The sequence below is a fragment of the Fukomys damarensis genome, unplaced genomic scaffold (genome assembly GCF_012274545.1).
Source record: "Fukomys damarensis isolate Sample0158 unplaced genomic scaffold, DMR_v1.0_HiC HiC_scaffold_10, whole genome shotgun sequence".
In the NCBI taxonomy this organism is placed as follows: Eukaryota; Metazoa; Chordata; class Mammalia; order Rodentia; family Bathyergidae; genus Fukomys; species Fukomys damarensis.
This window is the reverse complement of record NW_022900922.1, coordinates 39,358,728-39,372,962: the sequence shown is the minus strand read 5'-3', so window position 1 is coordinate 39,372,962 and position 14,235 is coordinate 39,358,728. Positions and strand designations below refer to the sequence as shown.

Sequence of the window (14,235 nt, the reverse complement as noted above, 5' to 3'; positions counted from 1 at the left end):
GATTATTTTGGCACCAGGAAAATGGGTCCGCGGAAAGCAGCTTCGTTTCCCCCGCAGCACTTTCTTGAGGGTGCGGGAGCGAGGGCGACACCGCTCTGGCCGCTGACCCCAGGAGAAGGCCGCAGACCCCGGAGGGAGCAGGCCCCGGAGCCGAGAGCCGGGACTTCATCTGGGCGCCTGTTTCGGATCAGAAGTGAGAAGCCGAAGGGCCTCTGCGTTCCCGACCTCGCGCCCTGCTCTCGCGCCGGCCAAGCCCCAAGGCCAGGCCCTCGTGGGTGAAGGCGGGACAGGCGCGCGAGTCACAGCTACTGCTGTCCCGGGCTGCGCTTGGACGGTCCCCGGGGGCCGAGTCATCCCGCCCGCAGAGGCAGGTCCCCCGGCGCGAATTTCAGGCGCAGTTTTGTTACTTGTGTTTTTAAATGCTATGGAAAAATTTAAAGCACCAATTTAACTCTTCGTTAGCCAGAAGGGTTAAGAAATTTGCCGAGAGGCCAGATGTGTTGGTTCACGGCTGAAATTCCATCACTCTCGAGGGCGAGGCAGAAGGATGGGGCAGAGTTCGGGCCAGCGTGGGCTACGTAGTGAGTTCAATGTCAGCCTGAACTACGTACTTCGACCTGTCTCAAAAACAGCAACAAAAAACCTGAGAAAATATTGCTGGAATATATAGAGAGAAACCTGATTGCCTCCCTAGTTCTACACACAGGCTTATTAGACCTCCTGCCTGGACTACCATCCGTGGAAGGGAAAATAGCGCTCAATCAAAATTTTCGCCTTTTGTCTACGAAAGACCTTGTTCAGAGGAAGAAAGTACTTGCTTCAGGACAAAGCGATTTCTAAACCAGATATTCAGAGGAGACCTGGTGTGTATCTACAATATATGAAAAGACAACTTCTAATAATTTATCTGAACAGCAGAAGAGGAAGATTGATAATAGAAGTAAAAATAATTTCTAACACCAGCTGGTAATAAAAGGGGCGAACCTTTTAACACACATCTGTTATTACAACATAATTCAACTAAAAATAATTTAGCAGTTTTATTTTTCAGTATTGTAGATTGAATTCAGGCCCTTTAGCTGAACTACAGACCCAGCCCATCTTATTTTACTTTTAAATTTTGAGATGAGATCTTGCTAAATCACTGAGTTACTCAGACTGGGCTGGATCTTGGGATTCCCCTGCCTCAGTCTCCCAGAGTGAACATAAATATTTTGTGGAAAGAAAACAAACAGACTGACCCGACCTGTGGTGGCCATGAAAATGTACCTCTCCCATGCCCACATTAGCACTTAGCTCATGCTGTAAAATCAGCTCTGGACCCAAAACCATAATGGTGCCATGATACCCCCTCCACAAAGGGCCAACTCCTCCAGTCTGAGACGCTGGTCACAGACTCATACTGGCCTGGCAGCTGTGGGCCCCTCTCTACTCCCTTTCTTTCCTTCTCTACTCCACTGGCATTTCCTTTAAAAACATTACATAATGGCTGAGGCAGGAGGATCCTGAGTTCTAGGACAACATGGGCCACACAGTGAGTTTAAGGCCAGCCTGAACTGTGTAGAAAGACCCCGTCTCAGACAACAACAACAAAACAGCAACAATAATAGAAAAACATTACAACAAAGTTACAAGATTTAAATTGGAAGTTAGTGAATAAATAAATCCCAAATCTCATCCAAATAAAATATCCTGTATCTCATTTCACACAATGTGATTAGGTAAAAAGCAAATGGCTTTTAACCTTGAATTAATTACCAAAGCAGCCTGATTTTTCTACAGACTCATAAGAATAATATCAGATTTTCTTATACAACTTTTAAGTCTTTATTTTAAGATTTTCAAAGAATCTTTAAAGCAAGGGATGGTATGGGCCAGCAGACCAAACCCCATCGCTGCCTATCTCACAGGTTTACAAACAGGGAGGTGGACAAAAAAAATTGAAAAATTTTAGATGGTGGACAAAAAATGGGAAGGATATCTCACGACATGTGAAAGTCACATGATGCTCAAATTTCAAGGCCCATAATAGCATAGTTCTGCTCATTCTCTTTTTAGCCTCTGTGACTACTTCCCTGCTGTAATCCCAGAGCTGAATACTGCAGCAGAGTTGTGTAGACCCTAAAGCCTGCAGCAGTCCCTCGGATACTTGGCAGCATCTTTTGGGGATCCTTCTGTCACCTTGGGGTGTGATATTTGTGTGACCTTTTCCATATTGTTGGGAGGCTTGTTGCTTTTCTCTTTCTTATTGTCAAGTTCCATCTCACTGCACCAGATGTGGGAGAAGGCATGACAGATGTTGAAGAGTATGTCCTAACGGAAGAAGACTGGGATCCCTGTGGGTGAGGCAGAGCCTCCTTGCGGGCAGTCTTCATCTGGAAGCTGGTAGCTTGGGCTATTTGGGTCTCCTGGGGACATTCTCAGAACTGAATGTCAACAAGCATGAAACTTCAAGCTTTTGAAAAAGTCCCTGGAGGAGCTGCTGGCCTGCAAGTCCCAGTGGGCCCTTTTCAGTTCTCACAGTGCCACTGCCAGGGTGGACTTGTCCAGGCAATGGTTCCACACCTTCAGATCATCTTTTCTGCAGTGTTCTCTCTGCGGATCACCACAATCACCAGACATCAGCCCCAGACTGTCTGTGAAATCTGCACCATACATCCATCACGTTCAAACCTGAATGCATACCTCCCTCATCGTGCTTTCCAATTCCTCAAAGGCACAAATTGCTTTTAAATTTTTATTAGTACATGTTTGCAATGCATTGCATTCATCATAGGGAGCTGGTACTTGTGTGTAAGAACACCTTAATTCTACTTTTCTTTTCCTCCCTCCATCTCTTGTTTCATTTCCACTGGCGAAAGATCTGCCTATTATGTATTGTTTATTTTGCTCTTTAAATTATGTATACTTTGGGTTTCTCACACAAGAAAAACCACACAATAGTTAAACTTACAAAAGCACAAATCTGATAACAGTCCGTGTTTACCACCAGCAGAAATGTCTGCCCCACCCCCTCAGTCCCGAGGCTTTGGAAGAGCCATCTGGTTTATCCAAGACGAAGTCCCTGGAGATCTAAAAAGCTTCCCTTCTTTTCTTTCCTCCCAAACCTCAAACTCCAGCCGTGTGGGAGCCACTTGCTCTCATGGGTGCCCTTCTGGTGTCCAGATTCCTGGCTGCTTCTGATCTGTCCCCATCTCCTTCTGCTCCCCTCTCCAGTGTTGCTGCCACGGTACTGGTGCCCTGGGGCTCCAGAGTCGCATGGGGGCTGAGAGCTTCACTCCTGGACTCTCACAGAGGAGGAGAGCGTCGGGGCAGAGGTGTCCCCGTCCCTAGACCAGGGTGCTGGCGCAGGTCACCGGTGATCTCGTCTCATCACAGCCATGGGTCTAACTGGGTCAGGACGCACACGCAGGATGGACAGCCAGGTCTCTGCTTCGAGAGCCCCGGGACTCGGTAGCCATAGGAGCATCTCAGAAACAGCTGGGTTGCAGCAGACATGGCCCTTGGCTTGGTCTGAGGTATGTAATACATACCACCACATACAGCTGGGGGTGTAGCTCAGTGGTAGAGCGCATGTTTAGCATGCATGAGGCCCTGGGTTCGATCCCCAGCACCTCCACAGGTATCTTGGTAGCTAATTTTTAATTCAATTAACTGTCCAATGTGGTGCTCTGCAGAGGGCCCTGAAGATGGTATTTCCACTAGTTCCTTCTACACAGCCTTCCATGCTGTGTGCATGTCAGTGTCCAGCCTGAGTAAGACAAAGGTTTGCTTCACTTAACTCTTTTCCTTGGAAGATCATTTTGGTCTCCAGTTCTGGAGCTGTGATACCAGCTACTTCCAGCTCAGGAGTCCTGAACTCACCCGGGCACACCTCTTGCAAGTGTCCTCACAGCTTCAAGCCTGGTGTTAAAGTGTCCTGAGTGCTAAGAGATTCATGGAGAGAGCGGTGCGTGGAGGGGCAAAGGGTCCCATTCAGTTCCCAGGTTTCCCTGTGAAGGTTGCTGGTTGGGTGGAAATGAGCGTGTGGCTGGCAGGTCACTGTCACCAACCTCAGACACCTGTTTCCATTCCCCAAAGCTACTCTGCAAACATGAACACAGGGAAACAAATCCAACACTCTCTGCTGGCTTCTCCAGGAGACACTTTTAGTCTTTCCTTTTCCCCCTCAGTTGTGTTTATTGTGGTAAATCACATATTTCATAAAGTTATCTCACTCATTTTGAAATTTGAACATTTGAGCACTTGAATATTTGAACATTTGTATTGTTGGGCAACCATCTGCACCACCCTGTTCCAAAATCCTTTTATCTTGCAAAACTGAGAGTCTGCACCTGTTATACCATAATTCCCATTCTCCCTCAACCAGCTGCTAGCAACTGCCACTCCACTTTCTTTTTTTTTAAACAAAACATTTATCAGTACATTTTAGATACACATAAACATAACACTCATCATAGAGAATTTTTGTGCTTACATGATATATCTTGCTTTTTCTTTTTCCCCCATTACCCGCTCCCTTTGACTCCTCTTCCCCTCCTTACTTACAAAAGCTGTTTCCATGTTTTTCCTTTTATTCTTTTTTCCTTGTTCCTTCTTTCCTTTCCCCTTCCTCTCTCCCTTTTTCCGTTTCTTTCCATTTCCCAATGTCTATTATACATTTTAGTCCTTATTTCAACTTTTGGCATCGCACACCACAGAAACAACGTGGTATTTAAACATGTGTGTCCAATTTATCTCACTTAAGAATATGGTGCCGGGGCTGGGGATTTAGCTCAGTGATGTCGATGCCTGCCTCATAAGTACAGGGTTCCAAGTTCAATCCCTAGTACCAAAAAAAAAAAAAAAGTATAGTCTCAAGGTCTATCCATTTAGCTATGAATGTCTGAAGTTCATCCTTCTTATGGCAGAACAATATATATGTATCAAGAAATCAGCCAGGGATTTAGCTCAGTGGTTCTACTGCCTGCTTGGCAAGCACAAGGATCTGAATTAAATATCCCCGTACCAAAAAAAAAAAAAAAAAGAATCAAACTCAGGACATTTTACTTCCAAGGCAGGTGTGCCACTGAGCGAAAACCCCCATCCAATACTCCATTGTATATTTTTTAAAATTCATCCTTATCCACTTGTCAGTTAATGGGCATTTGGGCTGTTTACAATATTTAGCTATTACAAACTATGCTGCTACAAACATGGGTGTGTATACATCACTGGGTATGATGCTTGTAATTCTTTTGGGAAGACAACAAGAAGGGGAATATCTGAGTCAAATGGAAACTCCAGTTTTAGTGTTTTGAGGAATCTCCACACTGATTTCCACAGTGGCTGCACCAGTCTGCACATCCACCAAAAGGGGAGCAGGGTTCCTTTCTCCCCACAGCTCCTGCAGCATTTGTTTTTGGTTAATTTCTTGATACCAGCCATTCTTTCTGGAGTGAGATGGAATCTCAGTGTTGTTTTGATTTGCATCCCTCAAATGAGATAATGGACATTTTTTCCATATGTTTATTTGCCGCTTCTACTTTTTCATCTGAGAAGTGTCTATTCATTTATGATGGCCATTTTTGGATTGGGTCTTTAAATTTGGGGGGGTCAGATTTTTTTGAATTTTTCATATATCCTAGATATTAGTCCTTTGAGGAACAGCTGGCAAAATTTTTTCCTATGTTGGTGGTTTCTCTTGCTATGCAAAAGCTTTTTAATAAAATGAGATCCCAGTTGTTGATTCTTTGCAATATTTCCAGTGCAATTGGATTTTGTTCATAAAGTCTTTGCCTATAATAGTGTCTTCCAGAGTTCTGCCTATTCTATCATCCAGTAGATTTAGTGTTTCTGTTTTAATAGTTAGATCTTTGATCCATTTTTATTTTAGTTTAGTGCGTGGTGAAAGACATGGCTCTAGTTTCAATTTTTGGTATGTGGAAAGCCAGTTTTTCTAGCACCACCTATTAAAGAAGCTATCTTAAGAAAATAAAGAGGCTGTCTTTCTTCCAGTGAAGATGTTTGGCTCCCTTGTCAAAGATAAGGTGGTTGAGTATGTCTGCAATTGTTCCTGCTACCCCTGGTCTGTTCCATTGACCCTCAGGTCTGTTCTTTTGCCAGTACCATGCTGTTTTATCACAGTAGCTTTGTAGTATAATTTAAAGTCAAGGATTGTGATGACCCCTGCTTTGCCTTTGTTGCCAAAATTGCCTTTGCTATTCTAGGTCTCTTCTGGTTCCAATACTAAATTTTAGGATTATTTTTTCTAATTTTGTGAGATATGCTGTTGGGATTTTCATCAGGATTGCATTAAATCTGTGTAACAATTTGGGAGTATGGTCATTTTCAGTATATTGCTTCTTCCTACTCAAGAACAAACAGATACCTTTCCCTTTTCTGATATCCTCTTCAAATCTCCTTTTTCAGAGCACTGTAGTTTTCCATGTATGAGGCTTTTACTTGCTTCATTGGATTGATTCTTAGGTCTTTCATTTTTTGGATACTACTGTGAAAAGAGTTATTTCCTTAATTTATCTCTCAGTGAGTTTGTTATCCATGTACAGGAAGGTTACTGAGTGTTGTGTGCTGTGTGACTTTGTATAATTTGGTTATTAAATCTAGAAGCATTTTGATGAAGTTTGGGGGGTCTTCTATGCCAACTGCAAATGATGATAATGCAACTTCTTCCTTTCCTATCCTTATTCCTTTTATTTCTTTCTCCTGTCTAATTGCTCTGGCTAATTAACCACTCCACTTTCTGAGTCTGTAATTTGATAATGCCCAGGACCTCACAAAAGTGAAATAATATTTGTCTTTCTTTTACTGTCATATTTCACATTTAGCATAATGTCCTTTCAGTGCATAGCATATTGCAGAGCGGCTTTCCTTTTAAAGGCTGATATCTCATTGCTGTCACCCTATTTTGCTTATCCATTCACCCACTGAAGAGCATTTGCATTACCTCCACAGCTTGGCCACTGTGGATCATGCTGATGGAGCAAGGGTGTACAGATACATCAAAACTTTGCTTCCAGTTACTTTAGTTCATTCTCAGAAGTGAAGTACTGGAGATAAACCATTCTGTGCTTTCTTTGCAGTAGCTGTACCATTTTACATTATCACCAACTAGGCACAAGGACTCCAATTTCTCCTCATTCTCATCAACACGGTTATTTGCTGGCCATCCTAATGAATGTGAGGCAGGTCACATATTAGTGATTTACATTTCTCTTATAGTGATGCCGAATAACTTCAGTGCTTATTGACCACTTGTATTCGTCTCTGGTGAAATTTCGATTCAGGTTTTGTTTTGATTTGCAGTTTTTTGGTTGTTGAGAGTTTTGGGGGTTCTTTACATTAGTTTTTTTTTGCTTTTTTTTTGAGACAGGGTCTCACTATGTAGTTGAGACTGCTGGAACTCATTTTTGCTTTTTTTTTGAGACAGGGTCTCACTATGTAGTTGAGACTGACCTGGAACTCACTATGGATCCCGGGCTGGTCTCCAACTCACAGCGATCCTCCTGCCTTAGCCGAGTGCTGGGATTATAGGCTTGCACCACCACACCTGGACACCCATGCTGTTTTTATCACTGTAGCTTTGTAGTATAGCTTAGATCAGGGATTGTGATGCCCCCTGCTTTGCCTTTCTGCAACTCTATTCTTATAAGTGATTAAAAGGAGGCAAAATATGTACCAACTCCCTGTGATGAATGCATTGTGTACTGCAAATATTTGCTAATAAAAATTTAAAAATTTAAAATGAGGCAGAAAAGTATAATTTTAGAGGCTGGGTCACAAAAGATGAGGCGATGTAGTCAGTAACAATTGAAAATGAATACATTGGTATATATTTATTTCCTACTTGGCCTTTGCATGAGCTTTCCTTCAAATGGGTTTTTGTTGCTTCTATATTTTTAGAACATAAATGTAGTTTTGCCCTTACATTATCTCAGTATAGGGATGGGGATTTAGCTCAGCGGTTTGGTGGCCTGCCTTGCAAGTGCAAGGACCTGAGTTCAATCCCCCATACCCAAAACAAAACAAAAAACCCAAAAATGTTATTTCAATATATTTTTAACTTTTTTAATTTTAAAAAATAAATTGTATTTTATCCCATTGCCCTTTCAAGTTTCATTACTTCAATATTGATGGGTCTTTTTCTTCCATCATTGTGGCTCATCTTGACTTTATCTGGACAGTTTTTTCTTTTAAGATGATGACTGTGCTTTTGAATGTGTATAATTTATCACACTAAGTATATGTTCCACCCTTGCTATTTTTCCCAGGATGATACATGTAACAAGATGGAGTGATTTTTAGCATTAGCAATCATGTATAAAATTAGTATATTCTCTAAAATAAGAGCTGATTTCAATCTTGAGTGTTTCCTCAAGGATACCGTTTGAAAGTCATTAGAAAAATCTTTGGATAAATTCTCGGCATTTTGGCTAAGATCAAGTGAAAAATCCCATGGAGAGTACGGACGAGCAAAGCCTCACAGTGAGTGCTTGGTGCGTATGTAGGTGTGGACCCATACATACCGTAAGAGTGTTACCTACGTGGGTGCGTAGGTATGGATGCTTGCTAATATCACACATTTTTTCTAAAATTTTCTTTAAATAAATCCATGAGAAAGGGATCCCTGCGTTAATCATCAGGAGCTCATCACTGGCAAACAGTTGCTTGGGATACAGTTTCTTCTTCTGTTCTTCCAACGACTGTCACGACCACACCTGGAGCGCGCTCCCCAGGCCCGAGCATGCAGGGCGTCGAAAGCCTGGAGCGGCGGGCTGGATCCGGGTGCGGGCGGCGCGGCAGCCTTTGGGCGGCGGCGCTGCCTCTGCACCGCAGGCTGCTATAGCTGAGGCGGCCAGGAGTGTGCGAGCACGGGGCTGCGGGGCAGAGGGGACCAACTCTGGTAACGCGGGGACGCGGGGGACTTCACGTCCGCGCGTGGGAGGCCGCCACGGTCTCGGGCGCGAGACCATCTACACCAAGGGGGGCAGATAGAGGGTTTATGTGGGGATGTGGCTCAGTGGTGGAGCGTGTGCTTTGCATGCGTGAAGCCCCGGGTTTGATCCCCCGCATCTCCACTTTCCGAGGCTTAAAGGTACATTTTCAGTTGTGGGAATACTTTTTCATTGCTGAATTAATCACACCGCACGTCAGGCGATGACGAGGGAGAGGTCCGCCTACATGCCAAAGCCCTTTGGCTCCTCCCCAAAGTCACGGAGCTGAGTTTGTGTTGCTGTCTGGAGGTTTGGAGTGCAGGATTTCAAAAGTACACACTCGATGGACAGCAGGCCCTCGAGAGCAAGGGCACGTTTGAGTGGCTGCGGGTGGGGATTTGTGGAAGGAGGGTTCAACTGCAGTTGAAAAGCCCACCGCGCCAGGGAGGGGGCCGGCCAGGCTGATTGTGACTGGAACCCCTTCGGAAACTTCTTTCTTCATTTGTTCATTTAGGGACGAGGTTCCTGGAATGGACAAAGGCTTGAGTAAGTTTTGTGTCCCGAAGCTGTAGTGTTTTTTTTAAGTACAGTTTTTGAATTTCAATCTTCTTTGTCTCCTTTCCACCTGTTTTATCTCTTCTGTCCTGCACTACATACCTTGTTGTTTGCCTGGCCTTTCCCGGCACACTGCTTTGAGACTGTGTGCATCCAAACTGTTGTGTGCCCTGAATGAGGCCTGGTCTGTCTCAAGAAGAATATTTTCTTCTCGTTAAGACCTGAAGGACTGACAGGATTTTGCACAAAGAGCTACGCAAGCCATAAGATGTGGCATGGCAGGGCCAATGGGTGTGTAATGGAGCGTGTTGTGTGCCTGGCAGGTCTCCCTGCTCCTGGTGGTCCCATCCCCCCTCCACACACTCACCGCTTCCATTGCAGTGAGATGAGCTTGGCAATATTCAGCGTTGGTTTGCAAATATTCACCCCTGTGGTATATGTCTCCCTTTTATTTTGTTGTTTGTTTCCTTTGCTGTGATATTGTCATGGGACAGGGGCCAAGGAGGTCCCCAAAGTGGAGATGGTACTGTTGACTCACCCCATCCATAGGGCAGGGTACTGGAAGAAGAATTTCCAGGACACATGGGTGAGAGGTGTCAGGAGGGTTATTAGGCAGAAATTAAAGTGCACACTGGGCACTCAGGGGGAGAGAGGCGTCTTCCAGTCAGTAGCTAAGGATATTTACATGGTTGGGGCACTGGAATTTGCAAATCTATGGAACATTTGGGCTTGGTTTACAGGAGAAAATAGATGGACTCCCCACAGGTAGAGAGACAGGGCTCACTTCCCAGGAGAAAGGGTGGCCTATGTGCAGGAGAGAGGCAGGGGCCTCCCCTCGAGGCAGCAAAGTATGTGGGAAGCTGGTGCTGCAGATGATAAGATTTTACCAGTAGTAAGGAATATAGAAAAACAAAGTTTACTACTACACTGCAGAGACCAGTGCGCAAATCCAAGACAGGGCGAACCTGGGGTGATAGGCTGGGGCTTTCATATTTGATTTTAATTCAGGGAGGGGTCTGGAGCCTCAGCTAGATCACTGTCATACGTCACAGTGTCCAGTTCTGTCCCATTTGGAGGACGGCTGGGGTTGCTGGAAGACTGAGTAATATTTCCTTCCATTGGGTCTAGTGCCCATGTTGTTTTGAGAATTGGCCCTTCCGGGGTAAAAGTAAAAAGCAAATGGGTGAGGAGTTTTAGAGGTCAAGGGGACTGGAATACAATACTCATTTATGCTTGACCTGGACTTGGGATTGTTAGATTTCCCTCTCCTAAAGATGGGCCTAATTAGTGATGACGTCACAGCTCCCCCAATCCCAAGCCACTGCATCACTCAATCCCACCCCAGTCCTGTAAAAGAAGCTCCTTGTTCTGCCATGTTGCTTTTTCTCCTTTGGAGACAGCCTGGCAGATCCTCCCCATAATAAAGGCTTGTTATGGTTCTGGTCTGGTCCTGGTTTTTGGCTCTTTTTACCTGACAGGGATGCTCTACTGGGACAGAAGAAATGGTGTTTGTTAGGGCTGATGAGCGGCCAGGTCATCCAGTGATGTTGCAGTTTTGTGTGCAGGCAGGGGGAGGTAGAAAGTTTGTGTCCTACCACAGGCTGCCCCTCTGCCGCAGGGTGGCCATGAAGAGACAGCAGGAAGTGCCCCAGGTTCCCCACAGGGCCCAGCCTTTCATTTTCTTTAAGGTCAGCTTTCTGCCCTTTACCTTATTGGCTAATCTAAGGGGCTTTGGATGTGATGAGCCTGGAAGAAAAGAAACATAAAGAAGCCTGGCAAATGTAGATAAGTTTGTGTCCTGAAGTTGCTGTCTTCTTCAAATTACATTTTTTTCAGAGCAAAATATCTATTGATACATTTTAGATATACATAATCATAACATTCATCATAGGAAATTTTTACCTGTACAAGGTGTATCTTGCTTCTTCCCCCCTTGTATTGCAGATAGGTAAGTTAGACATCTCCTAGGCAGTTAGACAGGGCTGCCCTCAAGAAGCCAACACCACAAGGAGCTGACAAAGAGAGCAATAAAGACACATTCTCTGTGGCCACAATTGTAAAAGGAGAGAAACTACAACACCTAAGGATAAATATCAGTGATTGATATTCTAAATAGGTATCAATCACCTGGGTGGAGGCCAAGGTCTTAGCCCAGTCTTTCCAGAAAATATCACTGACCCCCAACCCCACTACTGAAAATCCGTGTACACTTGCTACGTGACTTGCTCCCCCATTTGACCTCCATTTAGTCAATATTGCCTGGGTGACTGTACTTGTAATCTTATTGGTTGGTCATGTTTTGCCCCACCTCATGCCTACCTTGTAATCTTCCATTGGGTCTTATAGTTTTGTCTCACTTTACACCCGCCTAACTACATGGCTTGGCTGTATAAAACACCTTTGAAAATTAGGGTGGTGGGGGCAACCCCTTTCTGGCCTCCCTTCTGTCTCTCTTAGACAGAAGCTTTGTTTCCCTCAATAAATTTTTCCTACTCTTGACCTCCCTTGTTCCTACAATTCATTCTTCGATTTTAGAGAACATAAACTTGCATTTCAGATATCCAGCAGGTTTGGGAGTTACATCTCTTCCCCCTATATCACTTTGACCCTTGTGTCCCTGCTTATTTACAAAAGCTTTGTTTCCATTTTTCCTTCTATTCTCTCCTTTTTTTTCCTTGCCCCTTCCTTCCTTTCCACCTTGCCCCTCCCTTGTTCCCCTTCTCCTTTGAACATTTTCTACTCACTTCACAATATTTATTGTACATTTTGGTCATTATTTCTACTTCAATTTCTCACCCCAGAGAAATAATGTGGTATTTGAAATTGTGTGTCTGATTTATTTTGAAAGTACAATTTTTAAATTGTTATTTTCCTTGTCTCCTTTCTACCTATGTTTACGTTTTCTGTCCTACCTCAACAGGGCTCAGATCTCTTAAATTTTTTTGCTAGTTTCAGCTGTGTACCTTGACTGCAATGTTATTTACTACTTCAGTTCTCCTGCTGCTACTGAGTTTGAGTATGGCTTCACATCCTTGTTAGCCCCTTTTACTTCTTTTTGAGAATGTCTGCTCTCTTTCCCACACCTTATTATTTTACTTTCTATCTTGGTTTGGGGTGTGCACTGCTGGGTACACAGCAGGGAGGCACAGCTCCCTGCCAGGACTTGGGCAACTGTATGGGTGCGTTCTCTACTCCAGCCACACTGGGCAGGGGGACGGCTGCCTCAGCCGCTGCAGGTGTTCGCTGCCCAGGACTGCTGCCCCGCTGGAGACAGTTTAGTGAAGCACTGAGAAGCAGGAGGACACAGCTGGGGTGAGAGATCCTGGTCCGTTCGTGGAGGCTCCAGGGCAGCGGAGTTTTCTCCCCTCCACCTGGAGCCCATTGAAAGAAACCGGCGCCTGCCCAAGATCACTCCGCACGCCGCCGACAGAGTTCTGGTGCGAGATTTTTATTGTAGAGCTGGCAGTGGCACGGCGGCCCTCCCCAGAAAGGGGAAGAAAGGAGAGAGAGGAGGGAGCTGGGGAAGGGGCCTGGTTGTATAGCGGGCTAGTGGTGCAGGCGGGTCGGGGATTGTGTCGGCTGCCCGGGCAGCCACTCAGGGGTCATTCTTGGACATCTGTTCCTTTACGGACAAGCTTCATTCGCACGTCGGTTTTATTTATGATCCGTGAGGGGTGATTTAGGAAATGGAAACTTTAAGGTGAAGAAGGAAATCACTTATCAGAATGGTGGCAGCCATTCCAAGGCACTTATCTTACACCCATCCCCTGCTTTCCACAGAGGCAGGTCCAGAGCTGCCCCATAAATGTCCTGCACCCTACCCTGCACCTCAGGTCTGCTTCTTTGCCTCCTTTGTACCTCTTTTATTTCTTCTATCCCACCTATTCTAGTAACTTTTTATTTGTATGTCTTATCATAACATGTTACCATTGTTACATGTTTTTGATTTATTTAAGTGCTACCATTTATGTGAATCAATACATTTCTCTTTAAAATCAGCACACTCTTTTGCTGTGTGTACACTTTGTGGATTGTCACTCACAAATGCACAGAAGTGTGCATACACCTCAGCTCTGTGATCTAGTAACATGCATATCTGTCCCTAGCTCCTGACAGGGAGCTCCTGAGGCCCTTGGGGTGGGGATCAAGAGAATCTTTGGTTCTAATGAGTATTTGGCCTCTACCTCATTCCTGACACAGAGCTGCCAAGATCTTTATAATTTTCTGAGTGTGAAGTGCACCTTTTGTTCTGAGTCACCTCTCCATGGGCCTCTTTGTGGCCTCTGGATGGGGTCAGGTTGTCAAGGAAGCCAACTATGTGATTACAGGGCTGGAACATACAAAGAAAGGAGAGGATTCAAAGATTGAATCCATCATGAATAGCAATGGTTTAATGTGAACAAAGCTTTAAATCCCCAAAGGACAGCTTCTGGATTTCTGGACACGTGCAGGTGCCTGGAGGGTGCCGGGACAGCAGAAGTGCAGCAACCCCAGCCCAGTCCTGATGCACCCCTCTGTCTGTGTCCTCTGTCCCATCCTGGGTAATGAGTGACAGAAAGTAAGGAAAGGGCTTCCAGAAGTCTGTAAGCCATCACAGCCCTAGGACCATCCTGGGCCTGGAGGAGGGTGGGACCGAACCTCACAGCCTGGGAACCTCACCCAGAAGCAATCTTGTCTGTGCAAAGTGGAGTCATACAGTTTCTTTTTAGCATTATCATCATATTATCACAACCTACAGATTAACAAA

General features: G+C 44.8%; 1 non-coding gene and 1 pseudogene across 1 annotated transcript; both read left to right on the top strand.

The window, feature by feature from the left end:
- The window catches only part of LOC104870638, a 12,876-nt pseudogene extending 3,882 nt beyond the window's left edge, over nt 1–8,994 (top strand).
- Trnaa-agc lies at nt 3,548–3,619 on the top strand. The gene has a single exon. It is a non-coding gene; the product is annotated as a tRNA-Ala (tRNA).
- Nucleotides 8,995–14,235: the final 5,241 nt, after the last annotated feature.